We start from the raw sequence: 20,000 nt of genomic DNA, 5'->3' as shown, positions 1-20,000 counted from the left end.
TGTTTTGCTAGTTAGATTTAGCTACAAGCTTATATTAATACGTGTGTCTGTTTGTCTGTCTGCCTGCATATTCATCTCGTGTTGGTCTGCGTTTAAATATCGAAAGAATAACATATATGTCACATTTACGATCGTGCTTAACTAGCCACAGTTTAATTTAATCATGTATGCATTTGTTATCCAGAGTAACTAAACAAGGCACACACGTTGGGCTTTGGGCCCAATATGTCTGTATCTGTAAATGTATTTTAGTCTGTTGTTACATTACTTATGTATGTGGAGAAAAAACGATGTCAAAAGTTGGCACCTTGCAATCTTTCATGCACACAACTAAGTAAGCAAACTACCATAACAAAATAAAAATAAAATAAAAATAAAGTAGATGTGTACTGCCGGGCAGTACATACCCCAAGCGAAGTCGTCCATCTGTGTGTACATGATCCTCTCTCTCTCTCTCTCTCTCTCTCTCTCTCTCTCTCTCTCTCTCTCTCTCTCTCTCTCTCTCTCTCTCTCTCTCTCTCTCTCTCTCTCTCTCTCTCTCTCTCTCTCTCTCTCTCTCTCTCTCTCTCTCTCTCTCTCTCTCTCTCTCTTAAAATGTGTCATCGATGACGTGTTTTCATACTTGCTAATCATGACGTCAAATTGAAACTTCTTGAAGTCTCTCAGAAAGGGACATGAAAACCATGTGGGGGTTACTGGTTTGGGCTGAAAAAAAAACCCAACTCCACCTAAAATTCAAGCGCCTATGGGGCTGAATTATGCAGCATAAATTGTGAAACATCAGGATATCTCACACTTTCAATTCTGCCATCATGTCAAATCTGACAACAAACCTACCCACAAAATGTCATAAATATCGGTGTAGAATTGAGACTTAACGGTTTTTAACTGCCAAAAATAAGTTTTTTTGACTGGAATAGTTTGTCTTGAAATTCAGTTTGGGACAACGGACCCACCCACTAAATTTCATAAAGGTTTGGGACAACGGACCCACCCACTAAATTTCATAAAGATAGGTGAAGAATTGAAATTTACCGTTTTTTAACTGCCAAAATTATGTCTTTCTTCTGGAAAAGTATAGAGTGAAAATCAGTTGGGGACAACGAACCTACCCACAAAATTTCATAAATATCGGTGAAGAATTGAATTTTAACGGTTTTTAACTGCCAAAATTATGTTTTTCTTCTGGAAAAGAATGGAGTGAAAATAAGTTGGGGACAACAAACCTACCTTTAAAATTTCATAAGAATCAGTGAAGAAATAGGATTTAACGATTTTTTAACGGCCTTTAAATCATTGGTGATGTCATCATAACCCAGTCGTTGTAGTTGTCGTCGTAGTTGTTGGTGTTGTTGTTGTCATGTTCGTTGTCGTGATTGTTGTTGTTCTCGTGTTGTTGTTTTTGTTGTTGTTGTTGTTGTTGTTGTTGTTGTTGTCGTCGTCGTCGTCGATGTCATTTGTTGTTGTTGTTGTTATCGTCGTCGTCGTCGTCATCGTCGTCGTTGTCAGAGGTTATTTCTAAAGATTTCATTGATAGTCTTTGTTCTCGTCACCAAGACTTGCTAAGAACAAGCTTGGAACAGCAAGAGTTCCAAGAACAAGATTAGAACAACTCATTACATCATTACCAGTACGTCATTTGTATTTAGAACACACTTTAGAAAAAAACTCTTCAGCTACAAACCAGTCACCCTCACATGGCGGAGGTGTTTGTCTAAACCACTTACTGAAATGTTTTGAGGTTTAATGACCATACACATGTTGAACCGGTGAGTGTCTTCCGCTGCTTAATTCGCAAATAACTATTTTATTAAAGTCCGCTTGAAACGCTCAAAGATGAAATTCCATGTTAAAAAGTGACAAAAGTTTCACATTTTCCCGTTGTAACAGCTTCCGATGATATTATATGAAAATTCTGATCCTCTGAGAGGATTCCCCGAAACAAAATCAGTTTGTACGCCTAATTTTAATAGAATTGTCCAAACAGTGTCGCTAATATTGTGCTAAAAGATGAATTCTAGAACAATGTCCAGACAGACACCACTTGGCCAAAAAATTTTCAGTGCTGGGAGATGAAAAAAAAAACTACCTCGCTACGCGCGGGCTTCGCCCGCGCTCCGCTTGGATTAAGTAGATGTGTACTGCCGGGCAGTACATACCCCAAGCGAAGTCGTCCATCTGTGTGTACATGACTCTCTCTCTCTCTCTCTCTCTCTCTCTCTCTCTCTCTCTCTCTCTCTCTCTCTCTCTCTCTCTCTCTCTGTCTTAAAATGTGTCATCGATGACGTGTTTTCATACTTGCTAATGCGGCAGGCTAATCATGACGTCAAATTGAAACTTCTTGAAGTCTCTCAGAAAGGGACATGAAAACCATGTGGGGGTTACTGGTTTGGGCTGAAAAAAAACCCAACTCCACCTAAAATTCAAGCGCCTATGGGGCTGAATTATGCAGCATAAATTGTGAAACATCAGGATATCTCACACTTTCAATTCTGCCATCATGTCAAATCTGACAACAAACCTACCCACAAAATGTCATAAATATCGGTGTAGAATTGAGACTTAACGGTTTTTAACTGCCAAAAATAAGTTTTTTTGACTGGAATAGTTTGTCTTGAAATTCAGTTTGGGACAACGGACCCACCCACTAAATTTCATAAAGATAGGTGAAAATTTAAATGTAACGGTTTTTAACTGCCAAAATTGTGTTTTTCTTCTGGAAAAGTATGGAGTGAAAATCAGTTGGGGACAACGAACCTACCCACAAAATTTCATAAATATCGATGAAGAATTGAGATTTAACGGTTTTTAACTGCCAAAAATAAGGGTTTTTGTCTGGAAAAGTATGTCTTAAAATTCCGTTTGGGACAACGGACCCACCCACTAAATTTCATAAAGATAGGTGAAGAATTGAAATTTAACGTTTTTTAACTGCCAAAATTATGTCTTTCTTCTGGAAAAGTATAGAGTGAAAATCAGTTGGGGACAACGAACCTACCCACAAAATTTCATAAATATCGGTGAAGAATTGAAATTTAACGGATTTAACTGCCAAAATTATGTTTTTCTTCTGGAAAAGTATGGAGTGAAAATAAGTTGGGGACAACAAACCTACCTTTAAAATTTCATAAGAATCAGTGAAGAAATAGGATTTAACGATTTTTTAACAGCCTTGACACTGAACATTTGATAAATCATTGGTGATGTCATCATAACCCAGTCGTTGTAGTTGTCGTCGTAGTTGTTGGTGTTGTTGTTGTCATGTTCGTTGTCGTGATTGTTGTTGTTCTCGTGTTGTTTTTGTTGTTGTTGTTGTTGTTGTTGTTGTTGTTGTTGTCGTCGTCGTCGTCGATGTCATTTGTTGTTGTTGTTGTTATCGTCGTCGTCGTCGTCATCGTCGTCGTTGTCAGAGGTTATTTCTAAAGATTTCATTGATAGTCTTTGTTCTCGTCACCAAGACTTGCTAAGAACAAGCTTGGAACAGCAAGAGTTCCAAGAACAAGATTAGAACAACTCATTACATCATTACCAGTACGTCATTTGTATTTAGAACACACTTTAGAAAAAAACTCTTCAGCTACAAACCAGTCACCCTCACATGGCGGAGGTGTTTGTCTAAACCACTTACTGAAATGTTTTGAGGTTTAATGACCATACACATGTTGAACCGGTGAGTGTCTTCCGCTGCTTAATTCGCAAATAACTATTTTATTAAAGTCCGCTTGAAACGCTCAAAGATGAAATTCCATGTTAAAAAGTGACAAAAGTTTCACATTTTCCCGTTGTAACAGCTTCCGATGATATTATATGAAAATTCTGATCCTCTGAGAGGATTCCCCGAAACAAAATCAGTTTGTACGCCTAATTTTAATAGAATTGTCCAAACAGTGTCGCTAATATTGTGCTAAAAGATGAATTCTAGAACAATGTCCAGACAGACACCACTTGGCAAAAAAATTTTCAGTGCTGGGAGATGAAAAAAAAAACTACCTCGCTACGCGCGGGCTACGCCCGCGCTCCGCTTGGATAATAACAAATAATAATACAATTTCATGATGCAAGCATGCGTAGTAAATCAACGTGCATATATTCAAACTTTGTAAGAACAACAGTCTGATGTAATCGATATTTTCTCAAAATATCAAGCATCTCCCTGCATACTCACAGGATTTACACACGCTAGTATTACCCGGCCAACTGTGCTTGTATTCAGTTGACGTAAAGTCATATGTTCACTGTAAAGAAATAAAACTCATCGAGTACAGGGGAATTGGAGAGTGTGTTTTCCTTTGTCGCGTGAGGGGGGTTTGGTTGAATGGTTGAGGTCGAAAACATGGACAATACTGTGCTGCGGTGACACATGGGAAGTCTTCCTCCCATTCAATATTTGTGAGAACATTTATGTATCCAACCACAATTTACCTAAGGCTCTGCATGGAAAAACAACATTATTCTTCTTGAACGTGTACCATTTACAAAAAAAGTAATAACACATAGTTTCTTCCTGTTCAAATTGGATGCTTTGGGGGAATCTATTTCGCAGATTAGTATAGGTGTCATTAGCAATAGTAATTCAGCAGAACATTCCCACACCGGCACGGTTGGCCTAGTGGTAAGGCGTCCGCCCCGTGATCGGGAGGTCGTGGGTTCGAACCCCGGTCGGGTCATACCTAAGACTTTAAAATTGGCAATCTAGTGGCTGCTCCGCCTGGCGTCTGGCATTATGGGGTTAGTGCTAGGACTGGTTGGTCCGGTGTCAGAATAATGTGACTGGGTGAGACATGAAGCTTGTGCTGCGACTTCTGTCTTGTGTGTGGCGCACGTTAGATGTCAAAGCAGCACCGCCCTGATATCAATCAATCAATCAATCAATCAATCAATCAATCAATATGCGGCTTATATCGCGCGTATTCCGTGGGTACAGTACTAAGCGCAGCGATTTTTTAAAATTATTTTTATTTAAAAAAAAAAAATAATTATGCAATTTATATCGCGCACATATTCAAGGCGCAGGGATTTATTTATGCCGTGTGAGATGGAATTTTTGTACACAATACATCACGCATTCACATCGGCCAGCAGATCGCAGCCATTTCGGCGCATATCCTACTTTTCACGGCCTATTATTCCAAGTCACACGGGTATTTTGGTGGACATTTTTATCTATGCCTATACAATTTTGCCAGGAAAGACCCTTTTGTCAATCGTGGGATCTTTAACGTGCACACCCCAATGTAGTGTACAACAAAGGGACCTCGGTTTTTCGTCTCATCCGAAAGACTAGCACTTGAACCCACCACCTAGGTTAGGAAAGGGGGGAGAAAATTGCTAACGCCCTGACCCAGGGTCAAACTCGCAACCTCTCGCTTCCGAGCGCAAGTGCGTTACCACTCGGCCACCCAGTCCACGGCCCTTCGAGGTCGGCTGGGCGTTAAAGGTACTGAACTTGTCAAATCCAGGTGCACGGGGCCCCTGGGGCTTTTAGTCATACCTCAGGCAGCTATCCGTTAGAAGAACTACCAAGTTTCATTGACTTACACCCAAAGAGTCAACTGAACTGCGATTTTTTTACGAATTAATTTCGTACTCGGACCCGGCTGGTCTTGACCTATTTTTGGATCTAAATTTAGATCAGGTGGATCACCACATCATGCACAAAAAGACAGTCACTAGCAAACTATGTCAGACATCATCATGAGTTTGTGTAAAACAAAATGGAGGCCGGAATCACTCAGTTGAATCGAACTCCGACCAAACACCACGTAATAACTAGGTTAATTTATGCACTCGCGTGAACAAGAAACTGTCGAGCTTCACAGATGTCGTCGTTGGGTAGTTTTGGGTTTGTTTTACTACCATAAGAGGATTTTTGAACTGTAAATGCACTCAGCTGCAACAAAAACGCAAAACGAAGGCTGTGAGCTGCACTGTGCCTTTAAGCAAACAAACAAACAAAGAACATTCCCAATGTGCACAGAAAGCACCCAGGCCAAAAACATAATGCCTATTATTTTATACATGATGATTTGCTTTTGCGTATGTACAATCCAGGAAGAATCAGTGACAATGCACATAATTGTTCACTTTGAGAAAAAACGTTATATTTAACATAGTACAAGGCCTGATGAGCAAAACCCACCAATAGCACACTGTTTCTCGGTTTCTCGGGAATACATTTTCAATGTTAAAACTTGGCAAATGTACCGAGTCAGGATTCAATAGCAAGTGTACGGTGGTAAGATCTACAAACATCAAGAGAGTGGTCACAGTGACAACTGTCACATTACAAGGAAGTAAGAGTGGAGTGGACGTGGATACCATAAGGGTGGGGAGGGTGACAAGCAATGTGACTTAACAAGCCATGTGATGTTGGCATGAGGCTGAGACAAAAAATCAGTACATTTTGCCAAGAACTGATCCGTGTTAACTAAGTCAAAATAGAACATACGGAAACAAATAAAAGGGCTTCCAAAAACAGGGATACGATGAGACCTTATGCCGCTTTGCATATTAGCCGGAAATAGTTGATATGATCAAACGACTACCTCACAAACACACACATATATAGCCACACAGACACAGACACAGACATTAACACACAGACACAGACAGATAGACACAGCAACACACAGACACGCACGCACACACACACACACACACACACACACACACACAAACATACACACACGCACGTCCACACGCACGCACACGAAGAGGTACACACGCACACACACACACACTCACACGCGTGCGCTCGTGATCTGATTCGATCGATCAATCGACCAGAATACAACTGCAGTTAAGGAAAAAAATAAACACTTAGCAAAGCGCACAGTCAAAGTTTTAAAACATTTGACGCCGTTGGAAAGTTAAGGAGTTTCTTGCCATGGCTTTCATTGCAGAACATCCGTGGACGATGATGCATTGTGTGGTCTTATTTACTTCAACACATGTTGCCTCAGCTCCGAAACCGAGTACGTATTGTATAACTTTAACAAAGCGTTGCTACCAGATAACAAATTAAGCTTGTTGCGAATAAATCCGATAATGCATAGACTGCTAAAGTTCCGAAACCAAGAATTTACAAATAAATAAAATAACAATTTCATAAAAAATGAAAGACAAAACGAGATAGGCCTATGTTTAAGAACTTCGAGCTATCAATCTCTATACAGGACAAACACGATGCAAAACACAACGTTATAATGAAATGTATTTGAACTTATCTGTAATATTTGTCTCCAACAAAATAGAGGAGGCAAAAAGACTTATTGAAAGTGAACAATTAGTTTAATAGTAATTTTGCTTCCTCCATTTCTGAATGATTTATTGAGATTTACAAAATGATCATGTTCGGAAGAAAACCACTTTCAAGGCCAGAATTCGTTGGCATATAAACACATATATTTAATATATGATTATAACAAATACGTAGAGGTTACACGCCGAGTCTCAGTGATTATCAAAAATAATGGTCGAAGTTAGCGGATCATGAAAAATGCGAGCTTTAGCGAGCTTTTTCATGACCGCGAACTGAGACCATTATTTTTGATAATCACTGAGACGAGGTGTGTAACCTCTTTATTCCTCCTTTCTTCAGTTATTCAAAGAAAAGAGGTTTTTTGCGAAAGTTTGATCGAATCCTATTCACTCAACCAGTCAACCTGCGCAGGCGATCGATTAATGCGCGGTTGTATAGTTCCGTGCAAATCATTCCATTCTGTTAACACTTCTTGTCAGTTTTCCTATTTTGGACTAAAAATCAAGTACACAGATATGCTGTTATTCTGCTGTGGCGGCAAAGGCAGATATTGTGTGTTCTGTATATGTTTTGGTATCGCGAAGGATAATAATCTTTCGTCAAATGGGACTAGCAGACGAACTTTTACACCCGTGTTCCAACGTTAAAAACTGTATGCAGTTAAGTTTTCTGGGGAAAATAGTGTATGAAACCGCTTTATGTTGTTTAAATTGATGAGATGTGTGCATTTGGTTGCGTGTGATCTGTTTATTAAATGAAATATTGTTGAAAACTGACCGTCGGATTGCAGTCTGTTGTCGAAGAAACTGAGTGAAAAGAAGGGGAACTACTCTTGTCGCTAGACAAAGTATGAGTTACTTGCCTTGCGGGAAATTGCTTGTGATGAACGTTTGACCACGGCAAATCTAGATTCAGAAAACAACCGAACTCATGGGTTTTATATGAAGATTCATGTGGTCAGGCCTGTAGTTGTTAATTTAAATGCGGTATGTTTGTATTGTTTGCTCCAGAGATGTATACTTCGTACGTTAGAGCGTTCGGAACTTTTCAGTCGCAAAAAGTAGTACCGAAACAGAACAAATTCTCAACCCATTGCACTATCGAGGATTCAGGCTGTTGCTGGGTCGTTATTTGTTTGGTTGCTGGGTCATTATCGAAAAATAACTACCCCTACAAGTTTACAGAGGTAAAGAAGCAGAGGGGGGAATAAATATCATTCCATTCCGTAACACTGTCATCTACAAATCACAGTGCTTACCGCTTGGATATGTGAATTCGACCTTTGCATTAAAATATACCTGTTTTGTGCAATTTTCATTTAGATCAGGATCATTCGGAGAATCCGGAGATTCCAAAGAAAAACGAAGGCTTGAAAGATTCAACAATTGCGGCTATTGGTGCCGTGTCTACTTCAGTCATCTTCAACGTCATCATCGTATTAATTGTGTTCTGCCTGATAAGAAAACGACGACGTAAGTCGGTTCCTTTTTTACATTTAGTCAAGTTTTGACTAAATGTTTTAACATCCAGGGGGAATCGAAACGGTGTATGTGTGTGCGTGTGTGTGTGTGTGTGTGTGTAGAGCGATTCAGACTAAACTACTGGACCGATCTTTATGAAATTTGACATGAGAGTTCCTGGGTATGAAATACCCGAACGTTTTTTTCATTTTTTTGATAAATGTCTTTGATGACGTCATATCCGGCTTTTCGTGAAAGTTGAGGCGGCACTGTCACGCCCTCATTTTTCAACCAAATTGGTTGAAATTTTGGTCAAGTAATCTTCGACGAAGCCCGGGGTTCGGTATTGCATTTCAGCTTGGTGGCTTAAAAATTAATTAATGACTTAGGTCATTAAAAATCTGAAAATTGTAAAAAAAAATAAAAATTTATAAAACGATCCAAATGTACGTTTATCTTATTCTCCATCATTTGCTGATTCCAAAAACATATAAATATGTTATATTTGGATTAAAAACAAGCTCTGAAAATTAAATATATAAAAATTATTATCAAAATTTTTTTTTCGAAATCAATTTAAAAACACTTTCATCTTATTCCTTGTCGGTTCCTGATTCCAAAATTATATAGATATGATATGTTTGGATTAAAAACACGCTCAGAAAGTTAAAACGAAGAGAGGTACAGAAAAGCGTGCTATCCTTCTCAGCGCAACGAATATCCCGCTCTTCTTGTCAATTCCACGGGCACTGCCTTTGCCACGGGCGGTGGAGTGACGATGCTACGAGTATACGGTCTTGCTGCGTTGCGTTGCGTTCAGTTTCATTCTGTGAGTTCGACAGCTACTTGACTAAATATTGTATTTTCGCCTTACGCGACTTGTTTACATTTAGTCAAGTTTTGACTTAGAAATGTTTTAACATACAGGGGGAATCGAGACGAGGGTGTGGTGTATGTATGTGTGTGTGTGTGTGTGTGTGTCTGTGCGTGTGTGTGTGTGTGTGTGTCTGTGCGTGTGTGTACAGCGATTCAGAGAAAACTACTGGATCGATCTTCATGACAGTTTACATGAGAATTCCAGGGTATGTTATCTCCAGAATGCTTTTTTTGTTGTTTTGATTAATGTCTTTGATGACGTCATATCCGGCTTTTTGTGAAAGTTGAGGCGGCACTGTCACGCGCTCACTTTTCAAACAAATTGGTTGACATTTTGGTCGAGTAATCTTCGACGAAGCCGGGACTTTGGTATTGTATTTCGGCTTGGAGGCTTAACAATTAATTAATGAGTTTGCTCATTAAAGTTGTCATTAAAATCAAATTCTTGCAAACAGAGTTAGAATTGATGGCATCGTATTCTTCATCAAATGCTGAATCTTAAAATGTATACATATGTTATTTTTCCTCTTAAAATGTGATCACAATTAACAACAATAGATTAATAGTACTACAATACAAATTTATGAAATTGATCCAAACATGATTTCATCTTATTCTTTAGCATTACCTGATTCCAATACCATATAGATATGATATGTTGTATTCAAAACAAGCTCAGAAAGTTAACAAGAATACAGAAAAGAGCGCTGTCCTGCTTAGCGCAATACACTACCACGCTATTCTTGCTTGTCAATTTCACTGCGTTTTGCACGTGGGAGGTGAGCGATTTCCTTCTCGCGGCGATTGACAAAGCTGTATTGTCTCGGTAAAAAAATGCAGTGCGTTCAGTTTCATTCCGTTAGTTCGACAGCTTGACTAAATGTAGTAATTTCGCCTTACGCGACTTGTTTATTCTGCTACGCTGTAATACGTGTTGAGAAGTGTGTAGATATTCTTTATCAAAATGTTTACTCGGTTAAAGACAGACAAAATAGACAAGACGGGTTTAATTATTGACGTGTGAGTTTCGGACGTAGCTCTGTTGTTGTTAAATGATTGAGGAAGAGTCGTGCCCCTTAATACACTAAGGCAAAATAATGCGACTGAGTAGGTTAACAAAATAACTTTTTACGTAACAGTGAACAAAGGTTCGGGGTGCATTTTGGACCTTGTCAGCTCGATTTGACGTTGTTTTCTCAAAAATATGAACATCGGAGCTCCTTATGCTACCTGTCTCTCTGATTCCCTCTCACTCTATCAACCTTCCCGACCACTCCGCTCCTCAAACGACAACCTCAAACTCAACATACCTCACACAAAACTCAAAACTGCAGGCCAACGCTCCTTTTCCTTTCAAGCCCCCACCAACTGGAACTCACTACCTCTCCCCCTCCATCGACAACAGTTTTTAGAAGCATTTACATCTGGCCTCAATACTTTTCTTTTCCCTAAATAATCATCAGACTACAGTGCCCGCCTCCCCCCCCCCCCCCCCCAACCTCGCTCGCAAGCCTAAATCAGAATAGCCATGTACATAATTATTATTTGACATTTTCTTTTGTTTTCATGTTTACTTTTGAGTGCCGTGTCTCTTTTTGTGTTGTTGCCTTGTCATCTTCATGTAACGTATGCGTAAGTGTAAATAAGTGTGCATGAGTTGTTAATGCGAAATAATGTGTATGAGTGCGCCTTGAGTCGCCTCGTGGTGAGATATGTGCGCGTTATACATTCTCGTAGTGTTATTATTAGTATGCATTGCCGCCACAGTCGCTTCCCTGTAGTATTAGGAAGTCTCGTGTTGTTTTGCTTTGTTGTGTTGTTGTTGTTGTTGTTGGGTTCTGTTTTCCAACTGAACTGTTCATAGATCAATCAATCAATATGAGGCTTATATCGCGCGTATTCCGTGGGTACAGTTCTCAGCGCAGGGATTTTTTTTTATTAATATTTTTTTTATGCAATTTATATCGGGCACATATTCAAGGCGCAGGGATTTATTTATGCCGTGTGAGATGGAATTATTTTTACACAATACATCACGCATTCACATCGGCCAGCAGATCGCAGCCATTTCGGCGCATATCCTACTTTTCACGGCCTATTATTATTCCAAGTCACACGGGTATTTTGGTGGACATTGTTATCTATGCCTATACAATTTTGCCAGGAAAGACCCTTTTGTCAATCGTGGGATCTTTAACGTGCACACCCCAATGTAATGTACACGAAGGGACCTCGGTTTTTCGTCTCATCCGAAAGACTAGCACTTGAACCCACCACCTAGGTTAGGAAAGGGGGGAGAAAATTGCTAACGCCCTGACCCAGGGTCGAACTCGCAACCTCTCGCTTCCGAGCGCAAATGCGTTACCACTCGGCCACCCAGTCCATAGATTGTGTGTATAGTACATACAAAATACACGCGCCAACTCATACTGAAGATACATCGGTTGGTTGTAGGTTATTGGTGTCCCTTTTTTTTTAACCGTTTCAATTGTGTTTCCTTTCTCAATTGACACGGTGGTCTTCGTGATTGAACATATTTACTATCAGGTCCATTATAGTAAAATGAAGACAGTTCTCTTATATTTTCGCACGTGTTTTTGTTAAGTCTGGCAAACATGTGTATCTACTTCAAACAATAAGTGAAATATACTTTCATGGTGGAGTCATAACGGCAGTACAAAAAACACTCCAATGTGCATATTAATGTGACCCTCCACCACGAAATAAGTCGCATGTCACATCGCGCGGTTCTGAGCTAGGCTTAATATAAGTCCGGGGAGTGTCTGGTAACAGTGTGAGGGTCACCTTAGTCACAGGCGTATAACTCAAACAGTTGTTGCTCTTTTCTAAAACGGTTTTCACCACTGGATAGAGCATAAAAAACTCTTTAGAATGATGTAAACATATGAAAATCATGCAAAGGTGACGTACGACTCATTCCGTGGTGGAGGGTCACATTTTTGAGAGAACAAAAAACCCGACTTTACATCGAGCAGACATTGTACATGATGTACACCGGTCGTTATTACTTCACTGTGACATATAACACTGTGACATATAACACTGTGACATATAACACTGTGACATATAACACTGTGACATATAACACTGTGACATATAACACTGTGACATATAACACTGTGACATATAATCGCTTGGCTCAGTTAAATGGTCACATTGTTTTGCCCCGTTATTTTAAGGGGCGCAACTCTTCCACACGAGAGCGCACTACTTATTGGTAAACGAAAACACAAACGGAGCTGCAAGTTTATTTTCATCTGCTTATCCATCCGGTCATCCGTTTTTCTTTCTTTTATTTTGTTCTTGTCCACAGGCCGGTCTATATCCCTTCGACCTTTGCCTTCACGCTTGTCTGTGAGACGCAGGGAAATGTCCTACTGGTCGCTGCGTTCCTTTCCTCCAAAGCCTTCAAATCCGTCTTTTGCCAGCAGTCACAGCTACCTGGACCTTCTTGATGACTCTCAGCCGAGTATGCAGTTTGTTGTGTTCTGTCTGTCTGCCTGTCCCTATATGTTCGTCTGTATGTCTGTTTCTCATTGCAAGCCGTCTCTGGCTGTCTATCTATCTGTCTGTTATCATAAACAAACCCCCTCCGCCTCCCACCCCCATCCCCCCTCCCCCCCCCCACCCCGCTCTCATGGAACGGAATCGCGTAAATTTCAGACAAGTTATTACCCCCCGCGGGTTAGGGGGAAGAATTTACCCGATGCTCCCCAGCATGTCGTAAGAGGCGACTAACGGATTCTGTTTCTCTTGTTAAGTGTTTATTGTATAGAATATAGTCAATGTTTGTAAAGATTTTAGTCAAGCAGTATGTAAGAAATGTTAAGTCCTTTGTACTGGAAACTTGCATTCTCCCAGTAAGGTCATATATTGTACTACGTTGCAAGCCCCTGGAGCAATTTTTTGATTAGTGCTTTTGTGAACAAGAAACAATTAACAAGTGGCTCTATCCCATCTCCCCCCCCCCCCCCCCCCCCCTTTTCCCCGTCGCAATATAACCTTCGTGGTTGAAAACGACGTTAAACACCAAATAAAGAAAGAACATAATTTTTAATGCGATTATGTTTTATATATCCAGCACATTTCTTTGCGAAGTAAAATAACCAGAAACAGTAGAAGACAACTTGGATGTGATTTTGTTTTTCCATATTATTCTCTTCTCTTCTTCTTGAATTCGATAGAATTAACAAGAAAATCATGCTGAATACTCACAACAACAAAAAGACGGACACAGACCCGACTAAGCTGTACATGTTTTCGTGCAGGCACCCCCAAAACACTGCAAAACATGCAGGGAGCAGCCAGGTCACCGGACACTCCTGCAGTTCCGAGCAGCTCTTGGCAAAATAATGACCCCAATGTAGACGAAGACGGCTATCTCCGACCTGCTGAATCGTGAAGCTTGTATCTCCTCGACACCATTATGCCTCAAATCAAATGGGTGATATCGACATCGTACTCCACGAAGCTGGCTACAAGAACTTTTGGCGCTAAACTATGTGTTAAAAGAAGTCGACTTTTGGCTCAAAACAGTACGGCCATGGCGGGTTTTGTTGTTGCTGTTTGTCGAAAATAATCAAAGGAATTTGGGAGTTTTAGCCATAATTATGACAGTGTTTCTTGCTTTTATCTGAATATCTGGAGTGTAACAATGAACCCCAACTTCTGTTTTTGTTTTATTTTTTACAACAAAGGAATGACGTGGCAACTCTAATTGTATATAGTACAATGCTTACTTATGTAAAGCGCTTTTACTAACTCGTCAGACGAAAGTGACACATAACATTTGGTGTTGATATGAGAAGGGTCATCTGGTAGGTAGTTGACCAAACACGCTTTTCTTGTTTCGAATGTTCTGCGTAAGAATATATTTCACAGGCGACAGGAACCAGTCGTAGTTAAGAATGTTTGCATTATATTATGTCACAACATGCAAATGCTGACAAATTAGATAGCTTTAAGACGGAAGGCTGTGAACTATTTGAAAAATAGTATTGTTCGTTTCACAAGCAATATACAGTAAATTGCGGATTTGCGCTCAAACAACTGACCTTTTGTTGTTACCGTAAGATGAACAGTTAATGAGACAGAGAAGCACTAACCTAACATCCCATGCAAATGCATGTATTGTTTTAGCTGCTGTTTAACCTGTACATGTGAATAAACATCATACTTTCTAGAGAGCACTAAAGATGCGTTTTCCTTCCTTTTAAATGCCTCAATGGTGTACATTTTCACTCAAATAGTTGTTTGACATATGTTTGTTTGGTGTGAGTGTGTGTGTGTGTGTGTGTGTGTGTGTGTGTATGTGTGTGTGCGTGTGTGTTTTTGTGTGTGTGTATGCTTGCCTGTTTAAGTTCGTGCGTGTGTGTGTGTGTGTGCGTGCGTGCTTTTTGTGTGACTTGTGTATATGTTTAGTCTGTTTGCTAGTGGGTTTTGAATGCGTTTTGATTATAAATGTTCGAAAAGCAAAGTTGTAACTCATATATATTTACCTGATTTTCGAAATAAATTGTTCTTACCTAAATGTTCTGTATTTCTTAATGTGACGGAAGCAGAGAGAAGCAAGCAAGACTACTATTTGTCTATGATTTATGCATGTGTTTGCACAGAATGGAACACGTGTTTGTGTCCGTGCGTTTTTGTAAGTCTTAGTGGTCGTGCGTTTGTGCGTGTGTGTAAGTGTACGTGCGTACCTGTGTGTGTGTGTGTGCGTGTGTGTGTGTATTTGCGTGCGTGTGTTCGTGTGAGCATGTACGTGTGTATATGTGTGTATGGATGTGTTCCAACGTGTACATGCATGCCTAGGACCTGCTTGTGTGTATGTGTGCATGGCTGGCGTCCCTTCCTATTTTTAGTTTCGGTTTATATATCATCTAGTTAGGAAGGAATTCCCGATGTTGTGGCCTTGCTTATGTCCCATACAGACCGACTCAGGAGTCTACTCAATGCAAAACGACTAGCGCCTGTACTCAAACACGTAAACAAAACTGTATATTCTAGAAGACCAACATGGAACATTTACGAATTACGAGCGAAACTGTGAAGGAAAGACGAACAAACGCTTGAAAAGTCAGAAAGTTGAAATTATGCGTGAAACTTGGGACGAAATGGTGAGACGGAAAATTATAACAGATCACAGAATACTTGCGACAACCAAAAGTGGGAGTTCTTGTGTTGTTCTCGGAAAGGCACACAAAATATGCTAATGACGCGCGCGTGGAATGCTTGAACCAGGGAGTGGTGTTCAGAAATGGTGCGTTGTGTCGTGCATAGCGTGCATAACGTACACGTAATGTTTTAGCAAGACAGAAACCAAAGAAGAAGAAAAAAAAGTGTCAACAAGCTAAGCGTCTGTGTTTACTTACCCTTGGCCTTGTGGGTACATAATAGCTCTGAGGAGAGTAACTGAAGCAGAAACAGCATAGTGCATACCAGGTGAGTCTAAAAACATCGTTGTGTGCATGTCTACACATGCACAGCTTTTGTGTCCATCATAAATATGTACACGCGCGCTATATTAGTGTATGTGTGCAATGGGGGCTAAAGTGCGTGCAGTGTGTGTTTGTGTGTGTGTGTATGTATGTGTGTGTGTGTGTGTGTTGGTCAATGTATTTGTTGTTGTATATTTACTCTGTATACTGTTATTCTCGAGGGAACCCACTAGCTGTGCTGCTCGTTGTAACGTCCCTCCTTCATTTGGCAGAGTATGCATAATTATAGTGTTTTGTTTACAGCTCAGTGTATGTATTGGTGCTTGTGGATACTTATTGTGTCCAATTATTGAGATCGATCAACAGACTTGTGCCGTATTCAGTTGGTATAAAGAATCCATTGAACACACAACACGCAACCCGGGATGTTCGGCTTTACTTGGCAATAGTTCAAGCAGCAGTCTTATTTTATTTGTCGAAGTAAGCTGATAGGTCTTGGTTTGCATCTTGTCACAACAAGCGCATACAGAGACACAAACACAACGGTGCAGACACACGCACGCACATACGGGAGAAACCAAGCACGTGCTTACACAAGCACGCATGCACATACAATCCCTCACACACACACACACACACACACACACACACACACACACTACACACACACACACACACACACACTACACACACACACAAACACACGCATACACACACACACACGCATACACACAGACACACACACATACACACACACACACACACACACACGCACACACACACACACACGCAAACGCACACACATTCACGCATACACGCGCGCGCGTACTATCGTTCAGCACAATTGTGACACATATCTTTTCCAGATGCATTTATTGCAGATGATTTTAGTTGACAGAAGGACGTGAAATTACTAATTCTACTAAAACTTATACTATTACTAATACTTATTTTATTACCCATGTGCATATACTAACATTTTCCACTTAATAGTTTTATTCACGATATGTTCTTTTCATTACTTGTGACTCACAGTTAATGTGCTGAGAGAAACTTAACCGGTAAAGTTGAACGCTGTAGGAGCAAGGTACAACACACATACGCGAGAAGCTTGAAATATAATCTACTAAACACATTGCATTAGAGTTGTCGAACGAATCCCCCCCCCTCCCCGCTCCAAAAAAAAAGAAGAAGATTATCGGCAAGGGCTGTTTCTAAGAACCCATTGTAACGAGCGTTCAGTGAGCTTATTCATGTCCTGTTGGTGTGTATACGTGCGGGGGTAAATAACAAGTGTGCTATATATCAGCCGGAATGACTGCTTGCTACCGGCGACAGGAAATACAGCATAGAAGGTTGTAATGAAAAGCATACATAGCTAAAACTGCATTGCAAAATATGAGTGAACATAATAGGATGTGTGTGTGTGTGTGTGTGTGTGTGTGTGTGTGTGTGTGAGTGTGTTTGTGTGCGTGTATGTCTGTGTGTGTGTGTGTGTGTGTGTGTGTGTGTTTGTGGGTATGTGTGTGTGTGTGTGACTACGAATAATAATACGAATACGAATACGAATAAACTTTTTTGTTATGAAACGTAGTGTTTATAAGACACGGGAATATAAATAACCAAATGATTTCATTGTTTCTGTTTTTGGAAGCAATTATATATCAATTCTCCCAATTTTGTTTGTACATTGTCAAATTGCAAAAGTTGACTTGGTACATATCATATGAATATATAGGTCGATTAATTTCACTCATAATGTTTTCGTAATTGGTTGTTTTATATGCAGTTACTTAGAAAATGTAATTCCTCTTCTACTACTCCACATTTTTCACATAATCTGTTTTCCCTAGGTGTATTACTGTATTTACAAGTTTCAAGTTTCAGGTCGTGGGCACTTGCAATCAGTATATAATATATATATATATATATAGAACACCCTGACGAAGGCCACAAGGCCGAAATATTGGTGAAAACTTGAAGGCTTGTTTTGGTTATTTTTTCCATATTTGTTTTTATATATATGTATAGGTTACAACACGAGTGGTTTTTTTATATGGCTTGTATTTCAGTCAAGACCCAGCGGATGAATATCATCGGGAGACACGAGCCTCTGGCGAGTGGCTCTCGATTGATATTCCCGCTGGGTCTTGACTGAAATACAAGCCATATAAAAAACCACGAGTGTTGTAATCTGTATATCCCATTCTACCATCAAACACAAAGTGTAGACTACTAGCGGCACTGTTGCGATCTGTGCCGGGTAAAACTGTTGCCAGCGAGACTTAGCCCTTTTGCAACCTTAAACTAAGTGACCGTCGCTGAAAAAATAAAACGAATGAGTGCATCGATAAGTACGCGGTAACACTACTTTCAGACCATTTAAAAGCTTTAAGTAAAGGTTCATAAGTTGCAAGAAAGTAATGAAGTCGAATAGAAATTAATTTAGTTGAAGCGCACAATTCTTTTGTTTTGCGTTTCAGGTCGGCAGAACGGGCGAAACGGGTTTGGGACCCATTTGGCTTACTCGATTCAGAATTGATTCCACGTTGTTTTTCTCGAACGTGTGTAATTAGGCTTATTGACAGAGAAGCAAATTTTAGGGAACAAATATGTAGGTTTAGATTTAACCATTTGCTCCCTATTTGAAATGTATCTACGTGATAAACTGTTTTGCGAGTGTGTTTGCATGGATGAACTTAAACTGGTATGGGTCACACAGTGAGGAAAACGCGACCGACACGTGACGTCTGTCACCGCCGATTGATTGCATTTTGAAGGAATATGACTGGATTACGGAAAAATATGTGGACTTACTGCAGAGCCAGGCAAAAGAGTAGACTTGCTCGCAAAACACGTGAAACAGCCGATGTTTGATAGCTGAAGGCGCACACCAAAACACACTACCGACAGATTCTGAAAAGTCGTCTGCTAACGATGCAAGGGGAGGGTACTCGTGTTTTTGTTTTGGTTCGCTAGCATCTGGTTATCTTGTAAGTTGAATGTTCGTTTTTTTCGACCTGCATTGCTTTCATACTGAAAGAAACTTTTGCTTATTGCATCTCATACATCAGATCAGTTCTGAGATTCATTTTTGCGTGCAACTGATATGGTTTTCTGAGCCGTGCAATACGATTTTAGAACTTCATACAAATGTGTCACATTGTTCGGCGAGAGGTCAAAGGTCGGGAGCAAAGTAGTTCTTCGCCCAAATCGGAATCTGCACTATCATATATTTTTTTGAGTCCATGATGTATTTATTGAGCTATAAAAATACAACATATATACCCATACTGAAGTAACAGAGACAAAGAAGGGAGGTCATGGGATATATATATATATAGTATGCAACATCTCCAGATGCAGGACCGATCCCACCCGCACTACCCGACGGCATGCATCATTATTTTATGAAAGGCAACCCTTGAAATGTTTCAAATAATATTTCAACTGATTTTGTACAGAGTGTTTCAAATGATTTTTCAAAAGATTATTCAAAGGATTTTTTCCCATTTATGTTCATGACGAGTTATGTTCATGTTGCGTTTGGACAGCCTTGTACTAACTTTGAACGTAAACGGAATTAAGCGAAATAAATACCCCAAATGGTTCGGTTTGACTCAAAAAGCACACAGGACGTGTACACGTAGTCAACGTGGGGCAAAGCTAACATATATGTCCCCTGTTGTCTGGTCTTCAGACTCTGTCATCATGTCCTTATCTGTCACGAGAAGAAAATAATATTAGTATGAGTATCCTTTGGACAAAGCATTGCCGCACAAAGTACATGTAGTTGAAGAGCAGCAAGAGGCAGAAGAGAAACCAGTCTTGGATTGGCAGAGTGGGGAAGAGAAAAGAGAAGAGAGAGAGAGAGAAAGGGGGAGGAGGGAGATATATAAGGGAATTTAGACAGAGAGACATACAGAAGAAGCAATACTCTGATAA

The 20,000-nt window shown here is 40.0% G+C and overlaps 1 protein-coding gene and 1 long non-coding RNA gene across 2 annotated transcripts in view; both read left to right on the top strand.

The window, feature by feature from the left end:
• The window catches only part of LOC138956498 (uncharacterized), a 5,549-nt gene extending 5,178 nt beyond the window's left edge, over positions 1-371 (top strand). Inside the window, exon 5 of the mRNA XM_070327840.1 lies at positions 1-371. This exon is cut by the window's left edge and continues 583 nt beyond it. The gene's annotated coding sequence lies outside the window, so the exon portion shown is untranslated.
• Positions 372-6,779: 6,408 nt separating this feature from the next.
• On the top strand, positions 6,780-14,958 carry LOC138956497 (uncharacterized). Its single transcript, XR_011452679.1, has 4 exons — positions 6,780-6,974; positions 8,584-8,733; positions 12,932-13,087; positions 13,887-14,958. It is a non-coding gene; the product is annotated as an uncharacterized lncRNA (long non-coding RNA).
• Positions 14,959-20,000: the final 5,042 nt, after the last annotated feature.

The sequence above is a fragment of the Littorina saxatilis genome, unplaced genomic scaffold, assembly GCF_037325665.1.
Source record: "Littorina saxatilis isolate snail1 unplaced genomic scaffold, US_GU_Lsax_2.0 scaffold_427, whole genome shotgun sequence".
Lineage (NCBI taxonomy): Eukaryota > Metazoa > Mollusca > Gastropoda > Littorinimorpha > Littorinidae > Littorina > Littorina saxatilis.
Note: the sequence above shows the minus strand (reverse complement) of the source record. Positions and strands in the feature narration are given on the sequence as shown.